Source organism: Miniopterus schreibersii (genome assembly GCF_964146895.1).
Source record: "Miniopterus schreibersii genome assembly, chromosome: 8".
NCBI lineage: Eukaryota > Metazoa > Chordata > Mammalia > Chiroptera > Miniopteridae > Miniopterus > Miniopterus schreibersii.
In genome coordinates, this window is record NC_138109.1 from 35305305 (window position 1) to 35327020 (window position 21716).

Here is a 21716-nt window from a genome sequence, read left to right on the forward strand (position 1 = left end):
TTTGGGAAATGCTCTATAAAATCATCCATTTCAGCCCCATATTCTACATGATAGCCACACCCAGCTATGTCCATCTCCAAACAAATACTGAACTTTCATGCCCTCCTGTCTTTACCCAAGTAGTTCTTTCCTTCGGGAATGCCTTCAACCCCTGAGAAACTCCTGGTCACCCTTCAGCTTCCAGCTGAAATGCAATCTCTTCTGCAATACTTCCCTACCCTTTCCTTCCTCCAGGTGGAACACTTTTCTGGAAGCTTCCGGTGCTGTATGGATATTTTCTGTACCACATCTCACACTGGAGGTACAGAAGGCTGGGTGCCCAGAGGGCAGAGACTGCACCTTTGCATTCTGGCACCGTTCACGTTCACAATGCCTAGCACAGAGCCACAGACAGACACAAAGCAGCTGCTCAGTAAATATGCGTCCAAAGGACATAGAAGTGATGTCTATGTGCATGACTGGAGTTGGCTTCCTCCCTTTCCCAGCTACTCTCAATATATTCATAACTTTTCAGTCTTTATTGTCAATTGTGACACTAACAAGAAAAGAAACAAACACAATAAATGAAAGAGAGACAAACTCTGAGGCAGAAACAAAGAGAGAGAAAGAGAAAGGAATGGCCTAACTGATGGTCAATGAACCAATAAATCATGAGTCCAATCAAGAAACGAAGAGAGTGACCAACAGAGAGAATCAGAAATTGGTATGAAGCTCACAGCCAGCACAGGGGGTTGGTAACTTAGCAAGACTCGTGGCAGACAGGACACACAGCTGATCTGGGTTCACTCTGAACTTGTCACCTCCATCTGAAAGGGCTCTCCTCTCATTTTCATCCCATAAGCTAAACCCATCTTCACCGCCACAAAACTTTTATCATTTTAGCTGTGAGTTCTTCTATTCAGCAGAATTTTATTTGTTTTCCCTTTTCTTTATGAGAATCCCCCACTGGCATTGTAGATTGGCTGTATGTCAGGTTCAAATAAAATAAAATAATAATAATAATAATAAAAGCAAGCTGGCAATTTCTTTCCAATAGAATATGCTGCATATTTCATGAACTAGAAGCCAGAGGAGTTTTGTGATTTCTGAACCAAAACCTTTCCCCCGTCTGAGGGCTAAATGAAAGAAATATACAAAAAGCATCTCACAGAAAAAGAAGCCCGATCATTTGCTCTCCAACCTAAGGGAAGTGTTCAAGTCATTGGGTGACTTAATGTTTGTTTATTTTTTTTAACACAGGTTCCTACCCTGACACACGTTTCACTGACTGAGTTCAGTGCTAGTTCTCATGTATATAACTGTACTACCAGCAGAGGGGTTTCATTTTTCTACTGGATACTCTTTTTTTTTCAGAACAGAACATCTGGCTGGCTCCTGCTCTTAGCCTGGCAATACCTCCCCACCTCCAATTTTTATTTTTACAGTGTATTTTCAAGCCACTTCTCTGTTCTGGTAGAAGAGGCATTCTGGTCCTGAGGAAGGAGCACTGGACAAAGAGTCCAATAATTCTGGGTTCTGATAGTGCCTCTCAGGTGTAAAGTTATGTATCTCCCCAAGTGTGGTTTGTTTTCCAATCTGTAAATTGGGAGAATTGACTAATCTGATTCTAGAATTCAATCAGTCAAATAGTCATTTTATTTCCCTGAAAATAATTGCTGAAAAGTGCAATAGCGGGGAGATTTTAGCATTAAGTATGTGTCCAGATTCTCTTCATAAAGAGAGATAATATTCAAAGAAATACTAAACAAAACAAAACTTCTGCCTGAAATGCTGAAATATATCTTTTATTCTCTACCCCATGGTTAGGGGGGAAAAAAAAGAAAAAAAAGATACTATTAGGATAGTTAGGGCTCAGTGTATCAATTACAAATAGAAAACATTTTTTTTTTACAGGGAAGGATTTTATCTCATTTAAAGTATAATATTAATAGCTAAATAATATTACACACTAGGTACTATTCTAAGCACTTTGTGTTAAGTCCTATAATCCCCACAACAATCTTACGTGGCAGGTGCTGTTATTTTATGATAAAGAAAACTGAAGCACAGAGAAGTTAAATAAGTTGGTCAGGGCCACACAGCCGGCGGGACTGGGGCAGTTGAGGTCTGAACCCAGGCAGTCTAGTACCCAAGTCCAGACTCCTAATCACCGATTACACCACTATTCCCCATTCGATTTTACAACCCCCTGGGAGATAGCTGAGATCACCTCTTCACTCAGAGGCAGCATAAAACAGTAATTAGGGCAGACCTTGGACCAGAATGCTTGAATACAAGTCCTAGTTCTATACCTTCCTAGCTCTGTTACCTTGGGCCAGTTACCAACTCTCTGTTTCCCAGTTTCCGTATCAATCAAATGGAAATGAGAATGTGAGTATCCACTTCCTAGGGTTATTTAAAGAATAAATTAATGCATGCAAAGTACTTAAAGGGGTACCAAAAAGGTTAATTATTCTTGTTTCTATTAATAAGAGAAGTGATTTGCCAAACATGTCAAAGTCAGAAAGTACCTGAATTCAACCCTGGCCTTCCAATTCCAAACGCCACTGTCTCTCCACAGCAGAATTCCACGCTCTCTATTGCTAAAAGTTACCCCCTCCTGAAAGCCTGCTGTGTACCAAAGCATCCAGTGAGGCACTTTTCCCTATAAAATTGCTCAAAGACCCACAAGGTAGATAATACTGTCCCTGTTTTGCAAATGATGAAGCTGAGATTCTGAGTGATTTATCCTCAATCACTAGTGGTCATTCTTTCTCAACAGCATTGAAAGCGGCCTTCGATTTAGGCAGTTTTTAAAAGTGCCATCCAAAATACATAAACTGTGATTTTCCGGCTTCGTTAGCTTTATTAGTTTCAGAGAAGGATTAAAACCCAGCAAAAACAAAACGTCTGACTTGAGTGAATTATCAAAATGAAATGCTGCCTCAATTAGATTCTTCATCGGCCTGCAGGGTGGCTCCAGGCATCGGAAATCCACCAACTGCAATTTGTAAGATGGGTACTATCAGGTACCACGCCAAACACCCACCCATTTCAGAAAAATTACTTTGGAGGGCAAAGGGGAGCGAAGCAGCATATTCCTGCCTGGCTTTGGGAAGGGAAAATGAACAATGAGTGATAGCATCTCTTCCTGGCAGCCTCGCACAATGCTACGTCTTGCAAATGAAACATACTGTGACACAGCTTGAGAGATGAGCTTCATCAACAATAAGTAATTTTTATTCAGATTTTATTGTTGAATACAATGAACATGATTAAATGTTTCAGATATGCCTATTCAGACCTTAAGCAAACCACCGCCAAAAAAAAAAAAAAAACCAACACAAAAAAACCTACTAAAAACCATCTTCTAAATCTGCTGTAGGAAGAGCTTTAATTGCCAATTTGATGTGTAGAACTGAATTCCCACTCGATAGGGGCACTGTTCCCAAGAAGACAGTAACAACGTTTCCACTTCCCGCCTCGGCCTCCTCTCTCATCCCTTTAGATCCTCTCGGCGAGGCCAAACAGTTACAATGTCAGTCTTTCACATCCCCACATTCTGAACTTCCTAAACCTTTACGGGGCCTCAGTGTACGGGAAGAACAAAGGCGCTTCAAAAGCCGCGTCCCCGAGTTCTTCAACTCGCCATTTGGATGCCGGGGTTTCAATCAAGGACGTCAGCAGACAGCTTCTGATTGCTCAGAAGTTGACTTTTCATACAGTTTTGATTAGCTCGCCCTTCTCAATAGGAAATCAAGAAAATCCCGGATCCCCTTTAGATCCCAGAACTGTCACCACGCCTTGGCAGGATAGAAAGTGAAAGAGGTGGGGTGGGGGTGGGGGCGGTGAGCGTTCCCGCTCCAGCCAGCCTCTCCTCCCCCCACGCATCTACCTGCGCTCGCGTGCCATTCTGGGGTCCAGCCAGAATCCCTCATCGTAGAGGTAATAAAAACAATGGGCGCTAATTCGGGGGGTGGGGAGGGTTTGTAATGTTATGGATTTCCCAAAGACCTATAATTGGCGCATAAATGTACAGACGTGAACCGGATAATTAGGGGGTTCTGAACGCAAGCTACCTTTAATTTATATGATTACTTAAAAGCATGTTAAGCGTTATAAAGTGTCAGCAGAGCCCCCACAAGGCCTTTATTCAAAACCATAAACATCGTGAAAGTGTATGAAACGGGCCAGTAGGAGAGGAGGGAGGGAGGGACAAGGGGCAGCGGGTCCTCTCTCTGGGGTCCCAGCAACTCGCTCCGGACCACACTTTAGCTCCCACCTCGGAGGACCCCACCGCCCGCCCCACTCCGGGGCAGCCAAAGCGCTCGCTTCTGCAAGCTTTCCACTCGACCCTCTTTCTAAAGAAGCTAAGCCCAGGCGTGCGCCGGCATCCGAACACGCACCCACGCGGGCGCGCACCCCACCCTGTGGACACGCCGCAGCCCGCACACGCCCGCGCCGCGGCGCTCTCCCCTCCGCGGGCCGCGCAGGAGCAGCCGGCACCAGCCTGACCGCGGTCGCCAAGCCCCCCGGGCCCCCCCACCCCTACCCTACCCCATTCCTTCAGACTCGCCCAGCCCAGGCGGAAGTGCCCAGACAGACCCCCAACAATGAAGACTTGTGCGCGGCAGTTGGGGGTGGAGGGGAGTTTACAGGGAGTGAGACGTGCAGTCTGGCGGGTCCTGCGGAGCGCTGTGCAGAAGCGAAGCGCAGCAGCCGCGACAGTCAGCTTAGCCCCGGGCACCCCCACCCCTCCAACCCGGCCGGGTCCGCAAGCACCACCAAAAGGACGCGCCCTCCCACCAGGGGTCACAATACTTCGCAGGACGAAGGCGGCGGGGGAGGGAGAGTCCCGGCTGCGGCGAGCACCGTCGTTTGGAAATATACTTTGTACACTCAGCCAACGGCCCCTTTCCGACGCCGCGATACAACCTCCCCCCATCTCTGACTCCCTGACTCCAGGTTTTCTCCGCGGCTGAGCCCTCCTCGCAGGGTTTCTTTAGGAGCCAAACCACAGGGATTTTAAAGTTTCCCTAGTAGGGGAAGGGAAAAACCCAAAAATACACACACACACACACACACACACACACACCCTGAGCTCTGCATCCGAAGCAGAGCCTGGAGTCTGGAGCAGAAACAAGCCAGAGGGACGGGCTGGGGAGGCGACCTGTAGGGGCTGCGGGACAACTGGGGAGAAGAATGTAGGGGGGTGCAACCCAGAACTGAGTCGACGGAGGGCCAGGGAAGGGTCTGGGTCGGGGAAGACGCGGAGTGTAGTTCTGAGGGTGTCCGCGGAAGGACAGGGGTAGCGGAGACCGCGCCGGTTTTCCCGCAGGTCGGGCAGAACCGTAGCGCTGCGGGGCTGTAGGGGAGTGAAGAGCGGGTCCGGCCCGGGAGCGCCGCGAGCGAGGCAGCGAGGAGGGCTCGGGAGCCCCGGGTGGCTTCTGGAGCGCGAGACCGAGGCGCATGCATGGCTACAGCCGAAAGCGCAGGAGGAAGGAGGGTGCAGGGAGTCCCGGAGAGACGAGTGTTTGGGGGAGCAGGGCTGCAGGAGGATCGCGCGCGGTCGGAAGTAGAGATTGGGGTTCTGAGGGAGAGCCACAAGGAAGGAGCAGAGGTCGCCCCTTTCCCCCAGCAAGTGGAGGAAAACTGCAGCCGCCGTCCCCACGGCACCCTCATCCAAACTCCTTCGAGCGGCGCCCCAGGAGCCTTCCCTGGGGGCCCCGGGTGTCCGGGCGCCGAGTCCCCGCCGGGCACCTGCCAGCGCCGAACTCGGGGCCCCGCCGCGCCTCACCTCGGCTCGCCGCGAGCATCCTCCTGCGCTGCCGCAGCCGCCGGGAAGCGGCTCCCCGTGCGGGCGGCGGCACTCGGGCGCGCTCTCCAGCCCGGGGAAGCCCGGGGAGCGCGGAGCCGGGTCCCTCCTCCCCGAGAGCCACAGGCCTCGCGTCAGAGCAGGGGGAGGAGACCGCCCCGCGCGCAGACCCGCCTCCTCCCGCAGCCCCCGCCCCACCCACCGCACACCGGCCGGGCGCCCCGCGGCGCTGCTCACCTGCTGGCTCCCCCGCCGCAGCCTCCCGGCCGCCCGCCGCGCACCCCTCGCGGCTCCCGCTCCGGCTCCCGCTCCCGCCCGGGCGCTCTCCGCGCCGCCCCAGCGCTCCGACAGCTTAGCGGAGTCGCGGCGGCGAAGAGGAGGAGGGAGAGCGAGCCGGCGAGCGAGCGGGGGCGCCGCGGTTCGCGGTCGCGCCTCCGGAGCCCTTGCGCTCACTCCCCATCCCGGCGCCGAGAGGGAGAGCGGGGCAGAGCGCGGGGTCCCCGCCCCCGCAGCGCGGGCGCCGAGGGAGGGGGAGGTGGGGGAAATCCGCCAGGCCTGGGTTTCACAAAGTGTCCAGTGTTTTCGTCACCGTCACCGCGAGCAGCCCCTGCCTGGCCTCCCTCATTTTTCTCCAGCGCCTACTCTTTTATCCAAGCCTCCCAACAGACGCACACCCAAATATCAAGAGTGCCGGGGTGCGAAAACTAAAACGGAGGTCCTGCGAGGGCGTGTTGCCCCCACGCCCCTTGGCAGGAGGGGGCGCTAGCTCCCAGCAGCCGAACCAGGTTTGGCAGCTCTGGTCCTCGCTGAGGTTTCCCAGGAAATATTGGCCTGGGGTGAGGGGAGGACTCGCATCTGTCCCGTTTTCAGCAGTCCTGGGGGGGGGGGGGCTCATACTCCTGAGGGTGTGCAGGCCGCAGTTAAACCCCACCCCTTCCCCTTCCTCCCCATCTTCCCCACCCTCTTTCTTAGAATGCCTGGGGGAGCGCAGGGCCCCAGCTCCTTATTTCTGGTCCTAGTTTACAAAGATCCAATAAATGGCAGAAAATATTGAATCTGTTTGGAAATTTTTCTACCCTGAGACTGGATTCAACCCCAGGAAACGCCTGTTGTGCTATACGGGCCTCCAGAGGCCAAAATGCCAGGTGTGGGAGGGAAAATAAAATCAAGGGCTGCTCCATTGGAGCAGGAAGGGGGGGGGGCAGTTCCTTAAAAAGTTTATTTTTATTCTTTTTAGGGTCCAAACTCCTGCCCTCCAGCTGTGTCATAATAAAGCTAATGTGGTGGATTTGAGTTTTGTTTTTTCTCCCCTCATAGCTTCTGTCACCCATGAAAATTTAATGAAGCATTTAGGGTTATTACCTCCAGAGTCAATGGGCTAAAAATATTTAGCCTAATGCACTCCTTGTGGAGCCAATAGGTCCGTGCCTGGTACATACAAAGTCATGGAGAGACCCTCCCTTTCTCGGCAAAATTCACGACCCATTAAACTTATTCCGTAATAACAGCTTCTGTACAAATGGAGGCACCAGCAAACGGAGGCTGTCATGCACCTCCTGAAAAGATAGCAATTTACACAGAGGCAAGAAACATGTGCGAGGTCATTGGCAGGATGCAATCTTGGGAGAATAGTTGATCAGAGGCAACGCCCAACAAGGTGGGAGGGAGGTACACACACCCGGCCCTCCATAGACTGTTTCTATTTACACCTGGGTGTGAGCAGTGAATCTAATGGCCGGGACCAGAAAACTGGCTCAAGTCTCTCCAACTTTTGCGAAGTTTTAGTGAGTCGCAAGAGTTGCCAATGAATGAACTGATTCCTTTAGTAGGAAGTTCAGGTTCACCTGGCAACTCTACTAAGATCAATAAATCACTTCAGCTTCCTCATCTATAAAGACAGACCTCAGGAATCTGAACTCAGTATAAAGAAAACGAGGGACATTGACAAAGTAAGAAAACTTGGTTGGAATGAGAGGAAAGAGTATAGAAAACTATTATGTACTTCAGGTATCTGGGCAAACGCCAAACCTTAGGTAATCAAACAGGCCTAACTCTTCCTTGATCCTACCAAAAAAATCATTCTAAAGTTTCTCACTGCTTTAGGGGACAGCCAGGGAACACTGAAACCATTTACGTACATTTTAAGACCCTGCATATGAGAGTGGGGGCCTTCACCCCCCCACTTCCACATTGTTGTGTTTTCAGTTGACATTATGATTCCAGAATTGAAGGGAGTGTGAGACACTGAGTTGGCCGAGTAGAAATGGAAGAGGCTCATGCAAAACTCTATCTCTATTCAGTGTTGGACGTGGTCCACCATGAAACTGAGCAAATTCCCATTAAATCCAACAGGGGCAATGAGCTGCAGCTGTTTCCAGCACCAGGCTGAACGAAAGCATAATATGTAGATTCTAACTGCATCCAAATGCCCAAGGACCTCATAGTCTACTGGTTTAAGTCAACCCCAAATTTAAAATACGTTGTTAACTTATTATGCTAAATATGTCAAGAAACAACTCATCTGATATTTAGGGTGTTTTTTTTTCTTTTTTTCTCAGTTATATAACAATGTCATTTGTATTAAGTATGGCATAAGGAAAATATCAATATGCATTCCTTTAGCATTTACTCTGAGAAATAACAAAGTGATAAGAACAGTAAAGATGTATGTATTGCTTATTATGTGCCAGACACCCTTCTGGGTGCTTTCCATACCTTAACTCCTTTAACCTTCACCACAGCCCAGTGAGAAAGGTACTCTTATTGGTGTGTACTGGGTAAAATATAGACTGGAATCTGATGGGCCTGAGCCATCTCTGACAAGTTGCTTGCCTCTGTGAACTTCAAAATTCTCAATTCTCCAACAGTGCTAACTGCTTGGTGAGACACCTGCTCCGTGAGATTGCTGTGAGCCTTAAATGAGATAGTGCATTGGACATGGTTGGCGGGAATAGAATAAGTGACATGTAAAACATCTCTTTCCAGAATAATTCCAAACCAGTTCATTGAAAACCAACAACATTCACAGAGTCTGTTCTATATATCAGGCGCTGTGCCAGGCACTGGGAATGACAAATCAGAAACAGATCTGCCTTTGAGAAGCATGGTCAGGTGGGTTAAAAAACATGGACATGGGTAGCGTGCAGATGGGAAAAAAGGAGTTTTATTGAACTTCACGTAATTTATCTCATGCACATAATTCTCAAGATACTAAGAGGGGCAACCTGTTTAAGTGCTGTTTGAGACTGACCCATGATTGGGTGTAAAACCAAATGTCAGAAATCATAAATTCAACTAGTAATATCTCCTCTTCCAAAGAAGGGAATATAAAGTAGCTTGTTTTGTGTATTCTATGTTATTTCAAGTTCTTTTTCTTTCTATAATTGTTTGAAATATACCTCTCATTGGATGGAGCACAATAAAATGAATTGGTGCTATAAGATCAAAGGGTTTCAAACACAAATTACTACATAGCCACTATTTATTAAATAGTTTGTAGTGCTTGCGTTAGCATATGTCAGGAATATGCTAATATTTCTGAACACATAGGCTCTCAAATTAATAAAATTTTTAATAATGTTCAGTAGGAACATTTCTACCAAGCTTATTAGAGACATCATGTGTTCAAAGTATCCTAACATACAGAATGCACAAATAGCAAAGGCTAATAACAAAGGTGCATAAGCCTCTTACAGTCCTTATCATTCAAGTTCACGTTCAAACTCAGATTATATTCCCTAACTCAAAAAATGTTTACTGTTTGCTTACTCTGTACCAGACACAATGTTAGGCATTGGCAGAGGAGAAAAGAAAAAATTTAAAAACTTAACTCATAGCCATGTGAAGGAAATACACCATCACATTGCATGTGATAAATGCTAGGACAGTGCTAATACAGGATGCTAAGGGTGCATTAAATAGGGGTATTTAACCCAGGGTAGGATGTTAAGAAGACTTCATAAAGGAAGGGATGCCATCTTGAAAGATAACTAGTAACCAGCTGAGGCAGGGAAGACTATTTCAGGCAAAGAAAAGAGAATGTGTGAATGCATAGAAGAGATTCTTCTCTGGGGGTGGCTGTAGTTGACTCTAGAAAAAAAAAAGAACACATTGTAAAGGGTCTGGTGTGCCATGTTTAGGACTCTGGGATTTAGTGTGAAAGTTAAGGGGTCCACTTAAAAAAATAGGAAAAATATTTTGCAAACCTTACATTATCCACACGTCAGATACTTTTCTTATATGCCCTGGACACAAGTAAAATATCCAGCTGACATTTTTCTTCTGAGGTCAAAAAAGCAATGAAAAAATTTTCTCTGTGCCTTCATCAAAATAGAAGACCCCTTCTTTCATGATACTGCTCTTGCTTGCTTCCAGGGAAAGGTTGGAGGGCAGTATTGCTGAACTCGACTGTGGTTTGCAGTTACTATAAATAGCATTCCTTTTATTTTTCCAAAGAGGGGGTGGAGGAGAGTAGCAACACTGCAATTGAATTTACGCCACCAATCTGCTCTTTTTAGCTAAATGCACAGTAGAAACAAAGTGGAGAGCTGAAGTGATTGTCAAAGGGCTCTTAAGTCCCAGAACAAACCCCCCATTTTTTTCACTCATAAAGTAGAGCTTAAGGTGATGTTAGTACTTGAAAATAGGAGTAGACTAAAAGCTATCAGAAAATGACTGAGTTTCTGATGCCTAGGTCATATCAGGGGCAGAGAAGAATCAGAACACCATGCGACACAGCAGCCATGTGTTTTGCGACTACTATGTTAATGGTGTGACAGGTATTTGTTGTTTGCCTCTATGGTGCCATTCCTCTTTCTTCTGTAAACAATGCTCAGCTTTCTTTGGGGAACCAGTCTCCTACGAAATAATATTTTTTCTATTTAGCTCAGGTAGAGTTGACTCTCCACCCCCGCCAGCTTTGGGGATGGACAGTGCAACACATTTCTGGGCCACAATTCAGGGATGGTCAAATGGTTAGCCTGTGTACTTTTGAGACAGCAACTGGGACAAATGCTATCTTTTTACCACTGGACTGGAAATTGGAAAGATATTAAGCCTGTATCTGCCAGAGCCCATTCCATAAGAAAAATCCTTTAGAGCATGAAACTAATAAAGAAGAAAAAAGACTAAGAGATCTTAAGAAAATACATAGATTTATGAGGACATTGTTGAAAGGCTTTAGTTTAGCCATGCCTAAAGCCAACTATTATCCCCTCACCCAGATTTTCCAGTTACATCAGCTGAAATATTCCCTTTATTACTTAAGCCATTTTGAGTTCCCCTCCCCCATCACTTTTGACCAAAAGAATTTTGTCTAATATTCTAACTATTGCATAAGAAATGGTCTATGTGTTATCTAATGTAATACTTAAAGAACTCCCCAAAGCTATTTGTATATATTTATATTTCGCCTTGTTCTAAGAACACAGACTCAGATTTTACAGGTTAGAAATGAACTCAGGAGGTTAAATATTTTACTCAAAGTTGCACAGCTGGTCAGACAGACAGAAAAATTGAAATGCCATTTGCAATAGTGCAACACAAAATACTTAGGAATAAATTGAACAAAAGTTGTACAAGTTTTATGCACCAAAACTTGAAAAATATTGATGAAAACAATTAGAAAAGACCCAAATAAATGGAGAAGCATACCATGTTCATGGTTTAGAAAACTCAATACTGGTAAGATGTCAATCTTCCCTAAATTGAACTATACATTTAATACAATCTTAATAAAATTTTCAGCTCATTTTCTCAAGAAATTGATAAACTAATTGTAAAATGTATATAGGAAGGCAATGGGACTTGGAATAGCCAAAACTATCCTGAGAGAGAAGAGCAAAATTAGAGAGCTTACCCTGCCTGATTTTAACACTTACTATAAAGCTACAATAATTATGACATTAGCATTAAGGATAAATTGATCAATGAAACAAAATAGAGAATCCAGAAATAGGCCAACACATATGCAATTGACTTTTCTTTTTTTTTTTTTTACAAAGGTGCCAATGCAATTTATAGAGGACAGAAAAGTCTTTAAAACATGGTACTGGAATATGAAAAAAAATTAACCTCAACCCCTTCCTCACACCATATATGGAACAAAATGTAATTGCCAAAATGCTAAAAGTTCTAGAGGAAAACCTTAAAGAGGATCTTCACACTTTGGAGGTATGTACAGATTTCTTAGAAAGGACACACAAAAAAATCATTGAACATGAAAAAAAAATGACAAATTGGACTTTATAAAAATTTAAAATGTGTGTTGATTGAAAGATAGCATTAAGAAAATTAATGGTAAACCACAACCCTGGAGAAAATGTTCACAATACATATATCTGACAAATGATTTTAATCCAGAAAATATAAAGGGCTCCTACTAATTAGTAATAAAAAGAGAAACAGCCTAGTTAAAATGGCCAGAACACTTGAATAGACACTTCACAAAAAAAATATATGAATGGCCAGAAGGCACATGAAAAGGTGGTCAACGTCATGAGAAATATGTAACTAAAACTATACGGAGATATGACTTTACACCCACTAAAATAGCTAAAACATAAAAGACTGACAACATTACATATTGGTGATGATGTAGAGCTTTCATGTAGAGCTGATGAAAATGTAAAATGGTATTATGTTTTTGGAAAACTGCCTGGCACTTTCTTATCAAGTTAAACATATATCTACCCTATGGGCAATTGTAGGTATTGCACTCGTAGATATTTACCCAAGAGAAATAAAGCATGTGCGTGCACACACACACACACACACACACACACACACACACAAGAAAGCTTATAGCAGCTTTATTCCTAAGAGGTCAAACTGGAAACAAATGTCTTTCCACAGTAAAATGAATAAACAGATTGCAGAATATCATACAGTGGAATACTACTCAGCAGGAAACAAAACACACTACTGATATATGCTGCAAAATGGATGAGTCTTAAAAACATATTGAGTAAAAAAAGCTGGACAGATCAAACTACTCTTAAGATCTATGCATCTTAATATTTCTATTTTATCTTAATTAAAAAATTAAAAAGCAGACACAGAAAAAGTGGAGCATGTTATACTCTCAAATATAAAAATAGTACTCTATGTCATGCATGGCACTGCTAAAGTGAGGAATGTGTAAAAAAGTATCCTTTAAAGCATATTCATGCAAGAATGGTTAGACCAACAGTGCATGAGGGTTCCCTTTTCTCTATCTCCTGGCCAACCACTTGTTGTTTGTTGATTTATTGATGATAACCATTCTGACATGTGTGAGGTGATGGAAGTTTCTTAAAAAAATTAAAAATAGAACCATTGTATAACCCAGAAATTCCACTTCTGGGTATTTATCTGAAGAAATCAAAAATACTAATATGAAAAGATACATGCACTCCTATGTCAATTGCAGCATTATTTACAATAGCCAAGCTATGGACACAACCCAAGTGCCCATAAAAAGATGATTGGATAAAGAAATTGTGGTACATATATACAATGGAATGTTACTCGGCCATAAAAAAGAATGAAATCTTACCATTTGAGACAGCATGGATGGACCTAGAAGGTATTATGCTAAGTGAAATAAGTCAGACAGAGAAAGACAAATACCATATGACTTCACTTAGATGTGAAATCTAAAGAACAAAATAAATAAAATAAGAACAGGCTCATAGATACAGAGAACAAACTGATGGTTGCCAGCTGGGAGGGGGGTTAAGGGGATGGGTGAAAGAGTGAAGGGATCAAGAAGTACAAATTGGTAGTTACAACATAGTCACAGGGATGTAAAGAACAGCATAGGGAATATAGTCAATAATATTGTAGTAACTCTGTATGGTGCCAACTGGGTACTAGACTCATTGGGGGAATCACTGCATAAGTTATAAAGATGTCTAACCACTATGCTGTACCCCTGAAACTAACATAAAATAATATTGGGAAAAAGAAGGGTTAGACAAAAATGGGGCAGCCTCCAGAAAATGAAAGCACCATCCAGCGATGATGTGGGTGTTATCAGAACATGAAAGATTTCCTGGCATAGGAGTTAATCAAATATAAGTTGGATAATGGCCTGATAGGGAATTGGATAGAGGCTAGAGCTTCAGATGGTGGAAGTGAATGACAGCAAGGAGTCTTGAGCAATAGCGCCTCTAAGTTCTCCTTGCAAACCATAATATTCTATGATTCCTTGAAGAACTTTTGTCCAAAAGCACTGAAACCATAGCCACACCCCAAATGGTTCCCCAAAAGCCAATAAGAGGCTACAACTCTCTATCAGACAGTCCTACATGCCTGACTTTGTAAGAAAACCACATAAGGAAAAAGTTGCCACTCTTTCCTGGAAACATACTGATGCAAATCACACTTTATATATTTTTTTAAATAAAAAAAAAGAGTGTAATTGCTCATTGAATTGTAATATGAATGCAAATTAACTTACTGTAATTATACTGTGTAATTTTCTACTTTAAAAACTTAGAAAATGGAAGAGACCTGATAAGTAATTTGAACTGTAATTCTTCATTGTGTGCCTTCATTATGCAATGGTTACCATAAGCAATTCGCTCTGTTTTAATGTAAAATGTTTTTAGTTCATACCTTTGCATTGACAGGATTCAAATGAGACTCTTTCATATATACAGATATGCCCCCCCCATACAGAAGTGTACTATAGAAATTGCAAGATAAAATTAATATAGCACAAGGGAATTTGTGAAGGCTTCATGATATATTCTCACTTTGGAACCTTTAGTACATTAAGTGTCTTTCTATCCTGTGCCCTCAATGCAACTTAAATTACAGGTAATTCCTAACCCAATAGAAGTCAGATGAGCAGCATTTATGCTTTAATGACAAGACTTTGGCATAGAAGGAAAGAAAATGGGTTCTAGCCCCAGCTCTGCCACTAATTAATTGTGTAACCTTCCCCATTCTCTGGCCCTCATTTCCCTCATATGTAAATTAAAAGGTTGAGGTAGGTGATTTCCAGCTTTCTTCCCAGCCCTTCCAGGCTAAGATTGCTCTGTTGTCACTCTTTGCTTTGCATTGTTTAAGCAGCATGAATGGCAGTAAATAAATTTATTTAGAATTAATGACGGTCTGAATGAACTGCAAGCCCTTTGGTTCAACCATTCAGCGCTAAAGAATGTCTACCAGGAAAATCATCTGTGATGATGCACATATTAAAAACATAGTAATTATCCGTTTTCAGGCTAATAATAATTTGCATGTGTAGCCCCCTCGATGTGGACCCTGTTAACTGCAAGGCGAAGACACAGAGAGCTGGGGATCTCATTAAGAACCAGCACAGGGCAGTGAAGGGAGTGGGAGAGGCTTGGAGTCACAAACTTTGCTTTGGCATTTCCTGTGACTAATGACCACACTAGGCCTCAGTAATTTCATCTCGGACTGGATGCCCTCAGCTACTTCCCTGGCTGTTTTGAGCGTTTAGCACATAATGAGTGGAAAGGCATTTGGTCACCTGTATTTGTAAATGTCTCATTTAATTTTCTCAACAACCCTGTGAAGTGAGTGCTACTATTATCTCTAGTTTTCCAGAGAAGAAAGAAGGGGAAGGGAGAGGAGAATGGGGAGGAAGAATTGAACCAGCTTGCTCAGGGGCACAGTGATGACACCCTCTGTCCTGTCCAGAGAGGAGAGTAACATCCCTTCAGCTCCTGGATTTTTATGATAACATACAGTATAGGTAATTTTTCTCTCTTGACATATATGATATTCTTAGAGAAAGTTTCATCTTCGTCCAACTAAGAGTCCTATGAACCTCCATTCCTCACCCAAAAAATGGCAATAAAAGTAGTTCCATTTCTCTAAAAGATAGTCTTTAGTTTCCAGTTTAGCAAGTTTGTGGTAATTAGTTACAGCAGCCCTAGGAAATGAATACAGTCCTACCTATTCCTAGTGCTGATCAGTCACTATGTGTTGAATGAATGAATGAATGAATGAATGAGTGAGCATTCACTGAACAAAAGCCATGCACATTCATCATTATATACCAGAACTTATCACAGTAAATACAACACAGTCGGTATTCAAATTATTTATTAAATTTTATCGAATTGAAACTCATTTTATAAAAATGTAGGCAGATAACAGTTTTAGAGCTTCAATATGCAAAAGAAACTTAAAGATTAAACTAGGCTAATTCCTTGTTTTATGATTGAGAACAGTAGAATTGAGAAAGGTTGTCTGACTTACCCAAGGCCACATGGCAGGTTCAAACTGGGGAAAGTTGCATTTATTTCTATAATTCCTATACCAGTCTCTACTAGACTATCTTCCCTAAGTATAATTACATCATTCTTACTTAAATTATTTGATATGTTGCTGTCTTCAGTCAGAGACACCAGCATTCATTGTCATTAAACTAGTTATTATGTGTAGGTCTGATAACAAAATAAATATTGAACTAAATCCCAAGAATTGTAAGATAAAAATTTTATCCCTTCAAATTCCAAGAATCCAACAGGGAATATCAACGTTAGATAGACATTTACTGTTACATTTTACCTGGTTTAGTTATGATTTCATCGCTGGCATTCAAATATTTAAGTAGCTTATCAGGCACTATCTCTTCATTTAAGAATTTCCCCCCAAATATATTAAAATGCATAAAATAAACCAACTGTCTTCAGAAGTAAGGTCTTTCCCACTTAATTTCTGACTTAGGGATAATTCCACTTGAGGGTTCTCAAATGATTGTGGTTTAAATGTAGCACTTTCCCACACATTACCTGCTTCAGGGCAGAAAAGACTGCATCTGTTTCTATCAATACAAAAGGCGTATCTTCAATCGACCCTTCCTTCCTTCTTCTGTCTCCCTATGAGGATGAGCAGTGTAGCTCTGCGAATCAGAATTTGTTTTTATTTCACCAGTTTAATTTTATAATGTAGGCAACTTGACCTATTTGTGTGTCACCTCCCCAGCCAGCTATCCAGCCAGTCAGGTATTAATTCAATCAGTACTAATGCCAACCTACAAAGCCTGGCTCCACAACTGGATCATTTTTTGTCTTTCTGTCCCCAATACTTCCATCCTCGGTGTAGATGTACCATTAAGCAGTCTACAAAATGAACTGGATGATTGCTAAAATTTGGGATATTACTTCTTTAGGAGTTACTGTATGTGACTAAATTTGGGGAATCCAGTTGTAGCTGCAGAATCCTGAACGCCGTTTAGTGACGTTCACAGCTGCAGCTGGATTCTGAGTCACCCGCACCTAGGGCAGTGCATCCATTATAATCCTAAGGATCCTTGGGACTGGAGCGTTCAGAAATCTCCCCTGAAATCCATTGCCCTGAACAACTATTCTGCTCCATTTATAAACTCCCTATTTTTATCATTCATATGTTCATTTATCAAAAAATAAATAAAAATTCCTGAGTGTCTTCCATGTGACTGATGCTGGGCTAGGAACTAAAGAAATGAAAGATTCATTCTGTTTCAAGGTAACTTACAGAACAATAGGAAAGACAAGTAAGCAAATAGTGTCCTAAATACTATAACCGAGGGAACTACTGAGGGTTTTAAATGTCTCCCCCCACCATCTCCCCAAAGAGAGGGGCAGGACAGTGATCAGCAGGCTTCAAAAGAAGGGGACTTGTGAGTGTATTAGGACAAAGGTCATCTCATCCCTTAGCCACTCACCCACGGGATGCTTCACTGCTCAAAGGCTCTCTCCAACTAATCCCTTTCCGGTGACCCGTCACCCTGTTAAAATTCTCAAAGAAGTTCCAAAGAGAGAAAGCCCTGTGAAGATTTATCTCTCTCTGGGCAACCATGTGGCGACTGCCCCGGTGAGATACAACTATTGTCCCTTTATTTGTGTTCAAATTTGCACTCGGTTAACGCCTCAATGTATTCCATCCGTTTTCAGAGAAAGATTTACTCCTTCTGTGGGCTTTGTTTTCAAAGAAGTCAACAAAGAACTGGATTCTAAGTGAAAAAATATTCTGTGATGGTTATATAACCTGAAACCCAAACCTGGTTATACCATGCCCTTGTGTAAAACCATGTAATGGCTCCCCACTGCCCACAGGGTAAAATCCAGTGTCTGTCACCTCATGTGTGGGCCTCCAAGGTGAGCCCTTGCCCTCTCGGCAGCAGCGTCTCTTAGGGAAACTCCCTCCCACACTGGAGACGGCCAGGCTTTAGGTTGGGGGCGGATGAGTCACTGAGGGGCTTTCATGGAGAAGTGATAAGAGCCCATCAGGACTTTTAGAAGCTTATTCTACATTCCCTGAATGGAGCAAATATCTCAGGAAAATCCACATATGACTGAGTTTCTTTCCTCAAAACCCTTCATTCTAATTAGGCAGGCCATACACCAGGAAACAAAAAATGAAGAGAATATTAGTAACAAAAATGTTCACATAACTGTGCCTTAAATATGCAGCTACAGCCCTGGCTGGGGGGCTCAGTGGTTGGAGCCTTGTCCCATCCAGCAAAAGGTCGTGGGTTTGATCCCCGGTCTGGGCACACATGGGAGGCAACTGATCAATGTTTCTCTCTCACATCTATGTTTCTCTCTCTCTCAAAATCAATTTAAAAAATATAACTACAAAGGATCTCTACTATATTTATATATTTATATATTTATATATTTATATATTTATATATTTATATATTTATATATTTATATATTTATTATTACTTTGGTAAAAATGTCAATCAGAAGGTTTGAAGACAGCCTCCCCCTGAGTTATCCCATGGACAATCCATTAAGTATTCTCAGATAACTGGGAATCTTGACAAATCCCGAATTGCCTGATTGTTTATAAAAATAGCATGCTCTACACCCCAGCCAGCATGCACATGCATGTGCATGTATATGTAAGTTATTGGAAATGCGTAGTTATGGTCATACCTTTTTCACTCATGTATGTAGTCTGCCTTGAATTCAGATGTTGATGTTACTCTGTTCCTTTGTGCAAAATAAAATACAAAACACAAAAATCTTAAACCAGTTAAGAAATGACACAGCCGCTCTTTTCTACTAGGCGATAAACTAGTTACATGAAAGAAAACAACCCTGCAACAACTAGGAGGAGGAGATTCCAAGTAACCCAATCCACCTAACGACATCTGAGCGTCGCATTACTATCCTGACAAATAATCACTCCCTTTGTCTCCTTTAATGGATTGATTAATACAACCAATAGTTACTGAGCACATATATTAGACACAACAAGAACAAAGTATTGTCCAAGATATTATCCTTGCTTTCAAGGAGCAGGGTAGTTCCATTTCTTTTGAGGTCTCACTAGCATAAAATAAAAACCAACACAGGACACAATTCAGTCTGTCTCATTGCATCCTGCTATCAAGCTACACCCCTCCACACACACACACACACACACCCCGCACTGAAAACACTGATGAAGACTGTTACACTGTCCTTGACCCCAGTTCTAGGTGACTAAATCTCATATTCTGTCACCCCAAGCGTTGCTGAGGTCGTCACCTTTCCACTTCTGCCTTAAGGCTCCTTCCTTCCTTGAGAACTTTCGTTCATAGCTATCTTTACACGCACGGCTCCACTTCCAAGCAGGATTTTGACTCCTCCCGAGCCGCACGGGCTCGGCTTGCGGGGCTGCATGTCTGCCCCCAGAGCTGGGCGCAGAGGCTGGGGCTGCGTGTCAGGCGGAGGGGCTGCTCCGACCCGCTCGCGGGTTACTCAGGGCCCAGCGCGCAGCAAGGCGTCAGCCCGCGCTTCCGAGGGGACGCGTGCGATGTAAGAAATGACGGGACGGAAAGCTAAGTCAGGACTCTGCTTCTTCTATGGCATTTAAAAACATGCAAATATTATATTGACATAGGGACCGAAAGCAAAGAAAGTGTGGGTGTGCCGTCTCGCGAAGGTCCCTGTTGGGGTCCCTGCCTCTTTCTTTATACGACAGTGTCCCTGGACCTGATTCCATGGGTGGTTCTCAGGCAGAGGGTGGGCTGTTTAGGTGCCTTAAAAAACTCTTTTCCAATCTTCCCAATGGCTATGAAACTCTTTTCAAATGTGTCTGCCATTTAGTGCCTTCTTTCTTTTACTCAGTTTACAAAAATGTGACACATTTGACATGACTTGCTGTATCTGTTAGGTTTATTTGATTCATTCTAGAATTACTTAGTGTTAAATATATGACAGACCTCTGTATCCAACCACTGAGGATGCAAGAGCCAGTAAGACAGCTATGGTTCCTTCCTTGAGGTAGCTTCCAGTCTTGTGGTAAAATATATTTTATAGATTAGGTTCTTGGCTATATCCTAGGCCTTTTGTTGTTGTTGCTCTTGTTTTTAACTAAGGGCTTCTAGTAGAGGGGACAGTTTTAGTTGCCTTTACTGTTAAAGCTCCTTATGTTCCTGAAATTTATATAATAGGAGATAGAGCCTTGCTATTATTCAACGGGAAGAAAATGACTAAAATAGAAAAGCCCAAGGGAGAGAGGCCACAGTGGCTTAAATTACACTAACGTGTAAAAAACTGACACTGAATATTATTTTATATATTTATTTTTATTGATTTATTTGAGGGAGAGAGAGAATGATTTGCTGTTCTACTTATTTATGTATTCACTGGTTGCTTCTTATGTGCCCTGGCTGGACATCGAACCCACAACCTTGGCGTACCGGGGCGACGCTCTAACCAAGTGACCTATCTGGCCAGGACCTGCATGTGATTTTAGGAACAAAGCCCTTGAAGGGGGAGGAGCAAAGAGGAGGGCACACTGGCTTCTGATTTAGGGCAATCACAGCAGAGAGAAACAACGTTATAAGGGAGAAACTGCCTACTACTGAATGACCAAGCTTGTGGTGGGCCCTGTGCCATATTATTTTGTTGAAAAGAATATTAAGTTTGGAATCAGAAGTTATGGGTTCTTGTTTGGGTTTTACTACTTCACTGCGTGGCTCTGAGAAGGCCCCTAGTCTCTCTGGGACTTAAGTTATTGGTTTAAGAAAAGGGATCACCTGTTCTGCCCTACTCTCTTACACATGTATTAGGAAGGCACGATTGAAGGTAGGCTCTCCAGATGTGAGGTGTAAATAGGGCGGGAACTCTGCTCCACCACAGTGGATACCTCAAATTATTTCCAATCTAAAACATGAATGAAGCACGTGTAAGCTGGGACACTGATTTAAAATGAATTATTCACACATAAATCTTTGTTAGTTCAATGACAAAGTTCTAATCTTAAACTTGAAAACAGTGAACTTCAATTTGCCCAAAGCCACGCTTTCAGATTATAGGAACAGAGGATTCCTTTATGCCTTTCAAAGGAATTATTACATCACAGAGCTTACGTCACATTTTGGAAATAAATGTGTTCCAGTAGGATTGGCTTTTGCTATACAATCACCCCACAGTTGTGATACATATTTCATTTAAAACACCATAACGCTTTTAAAGCAGTTATGCCGTCCTAAGACAGGGCTGTATCTTGTTTTATATCAGCCATCATTTCATTGCAGGTCACAAAGCCCAGTGGGCTTGTTCAGTCCTCACGCCAGCATTCATCCCGTGGCCCCTCCTCCCGCGGGATGGATTAGCTGATTCTAGACCCCGGGCTCCAGCAGGACCACCAGCTTCCACACGCCTCTGCCTTTGTTCCTCTTTGGTTCCTCTCCCCACTTGCCCTCTGTCAGTTCTGAGTCCTTGCCAGGAGGTTAATTTACTGGGGTTCAAAGATGCCCACAGATGCATGGAGAAAGGTGAACCTCTAAGATTTGGACTTAGGTTTCTAAGGCACTAAAACCCATATTTGTTCTTTCTACCACACCCTGCTGATTTATAGAACATCTGACTTCTCCATAGTGAGAATCTATTTTTAGTGGGAGAGACCTGGGTTATAGAGTATTCTGTTAAAAAAGAAAAAAAAAACTGTGTTAAAAGATGTTTTGTGATGTGTAGGACAA

At 43.2% G+C, this 21716-nt stretch overlaps 1 protein-coding gene across 10 annotated transcripts in view; it reads right to left on the reverse strand.

The window, feature by feature from the left end:
* Positions 1-21716, reverse strand: part of DAB1 (DAB adaptor protein 1) — an 895228-nt gene that overhangs the window by 310494 nt on the left and 563018 nt on the right. For 7 of the 10 annotated variants that reach the window (XM_081144808.1, XM_081144809.1, XM_081144804.1 and 4 more), the window contains exon 1: positions 5777-5918. The exons of 1 other annotated variant lie outside the window; for it this stretch is intronic. The gene's annotated coding sequence lies outside the window, so the exon portion shown is untranslated. Of the gene's footprint in view, positions 1-5776; positions 5928-6031; positions 6099-21716 lie in introns of those variants that run through there. 2 more of the 10 variants (XM_081144807.1, XM_081144805.1) reach the window with 2 other exon arrangements.